Genomic DNA, 3,113 nt, shown 5'->3' with positions numbered 1-3,113 from the left:
CAAAAAGACCATTTTGCAATGTTTCTGGATGACATTTTGATAATTATTTCTCTCCTCTATTTCATCATCTAGATGAACAGTGATCTTTTATTTATGGAGGATGACTGTAGTATCCTACAAAATGAAGGATGCAATTAAAAGAGAGTTGGAGATGTTTACCTCGTCTATAAAGAAAGAATCCTCCATTATGAGTGAATTTGCTTATATTTAAGAAGGAGAGACTTGGAAAAGAAACAGAAAACTAGTTTCTTCATCCGAGAGGTTGCGTGAATTGTGAGGTATCTATCTTTTATCAGGTAAAAACTTGTGTGAGACGGTATTTTGTGAGACAGATATCTTATTTGGGTCATCCATGAAAAATATTACTTTATACTAAAAATATTACTTTTTATTGTGAATATCGGTAAAATTGATCTGTCTCATAGATAAAGATTCGTGAGACGGTCTCACAAAAGATCTACTCATTATATTATACTTGTCCTTTCTATTTTCATATAATTTTTATATAAATAAATAATATAATATAAAATATGAAAAATGTCATATCAAATTGTAATAGTGTTTTTAATGTTGCGTTTGGTAGGTTGGATGATGTTGGGAAAAAGTAATCATATCTTATAACACGTATCAAATACTGTTATTTATTTACATTGATCAAATCATTAATTATGCATTTCACATCAATCAAATCATTAATTATTTGTCTTACATAAATCACATCATTAATATAAAATCGCAATATAATCCTCGATATAATTTTTTTATTATACTCTTTATCTATTTTATTATTATTTTTTAAAAAAGTTAAAAAAGTCATTTTACTGTTTTATCTCAAATTTAATAAATCAAATCAAACACATTGTTATTATCAAATACTATTCCACATCCCACTCAAACTTTTTATTAATCACATCTTTTATCAATCATATCATATGATCATGTGTACCAAACTGACCACTATGTTTTTATAAGTTATACAAAGATGGTAAAAGTAATAATTTGGATAATGCAACTGTCGAAAAAATAAAAATATATAATATTTAAAATAATAAAAGAGAGACGAGTGTGAAATAAATAAAATTGGGGAAAAGGTTGAAGGAAAAAAAAAATTATTTTGTGGAAATAACAAATGGATACATCTGATAAATAAACACATGCACTTTTATGGTTTTGGACTGTTTTTATTTAAGAGAAATTAAGTTTTTTGTTCAGTAATCTTTTATATTCTAAGTTTTGGTCTTTTAAATTTTTAAAGTTTTATTTTTGGTCCACTAATTTTGATAATTTTTTTGGATTTTAAGTCATATTTAAGAAGAATGTTGATTTAAAAAACAAAACAAAACAAAACAGTGACACCGGAAAGAATATAACTGTGTAAGTTGTGCCATTTAAGGAAAAGGAATTAGATTTTGCCTTCATAAACAAGTTGCATGCCTTGCTAATATATATCTTGTAAGATGAGGCAATCATGAGATAAGGCCATCGTGAAAGCAGACCTATCCAAACAGTTGAATATACGTATAAATACAAAAAGACAAAACACTTGTAGTATTTCGTGGAAAATATACTGATCTGGAAATCAATATTATATATATTTAGAATATGAAATAAATCTCCTTACTCGTAGAATATGATTTTACAAACTGGCTTTGTTCATAGAATCTGCTAATAAAGAAAATGCTTTTCTGAAACTTATTCATTGTTATCTCGAAAACACATATTAATCCTGCTCAAATTGATTTTTGTTTTTACACTTCGATCAAACTTGAAGAGCTGCATACATGAACAGTTCAAAAAAATCAACCAGTATGTATGAAACAATATTAAATATTGTCCCTGTCGCTTAGAAAATGTAATGTAATGAACAAGTTGAAAATCGTAAAGTTTGATGGAGAAGTGTACACCTCCCACTTGGGCTCGATCCGGTCCAAATATTTCTGTCTCATGCATGCAAAATCTAATAAATAAACATTCAAAAAATGCGTGCGTCTAGCTAGCTACCACATGCTGTCCATCCATTCGAAACAAAATCAAAGTTTATCCAATATTAATGTTTCTCTCAGAAAAATCGGAGTGAGGTTCAGAAAGATTATGCTCTCTTAAAAATATGATACGAATCGAGGCTGGCGAAACAAGGAAGTCACCATACACAGACGAAGCTACTTACTTTCTTTCTAGCTATTGCTGTGTGTGAATTCTCAAGAGTGCATCTCACATTTTTGTAATCGGTGAAGGATGCATGCAGTATGGTTTATTTCTTCAGAGTAGTAATAAATTTTTAAAAAGCTTATATCCCTGTAGTTAAATATTATATCAAGCAAGTGAAGAGAAGCTTAATTATAATTTGTCCTTTATTATTACACTCGAAATTAAATTATTGTGTCATTTTCAATTGGTGTTTGCGCCTGCTAAATCAATTAAAATTATTGTTGAAGTGTAGACATGGAATTAAGTTTCTCACGATAAATTGAATTAATTTGTAATCTTGGGAAATCAAAGGATGTCAATAACCTTCTAGAATTGCATATGAAAGGATGGTCAAAGCTAGAAGAATGAAGAGTTAATCTTGGGAATGGTCGTCATTCTAATAGTGTTGTTTAAGTCTAAGTGTCTTTGTTTAATTATAAATTGGCTCTCATGTACGTGAAATGTAGAAGAAGAGAAGTAAGAAAAACAACAACAAAATATAGGAGTGTGCTGTAGCTACTCTCAAAATTCAGTCAATAAAATTCTTTTTACGCTTCCGAACCCAACAAATTTGGCATCAGAGCCAGGTTCACCTCTGAGTCCAGCACTTGGGCACGTTACTCTTGGAACCTTTCTGAAAACTTCAGCCTTCTTTGTCTTCTTCTCATCCTTGGTTTTATTGATTTCTTCCTTAATTTCACGTAAAGCAGCTTCACGTGCAACCAACCATATTTTTTGGTGGAGACCTTGCTTACGAGAAGCATCTGAATCTCTCAAAAAGGCATAATGACATCCAGTTTATTTGCTTACTCTCCAAGTCAGGTTCCTATTTTTGAAGGAGTACATTATGCTTTTTGGAGCAGCCAAATGGAGACTTTCTTCATCTCCTTGGATCTTTGGGATGTGATTGATGATGAAGAACTCGA

Source organism: Primulina tabacum, chromosome 15 (assembly GCF_025594145.1).
Source record: "Primulina tabacum isolate GXHZ01 chromosome 15, ASM2559414v2, whole genome shotgun sequence".
NCBI classification, from domain to species: domain Eukaryota; kingdom Viridiplantae; phylum Streptophyta; class Magnoliopsida; order Lamiales; family Gesneriaceae; genus Primulina; species Primulina tabacum.
The sequence above is the reverse complement of the archived record's forward strand: the minus strand, read 5'-3'. Positions refer to the sequence as shown.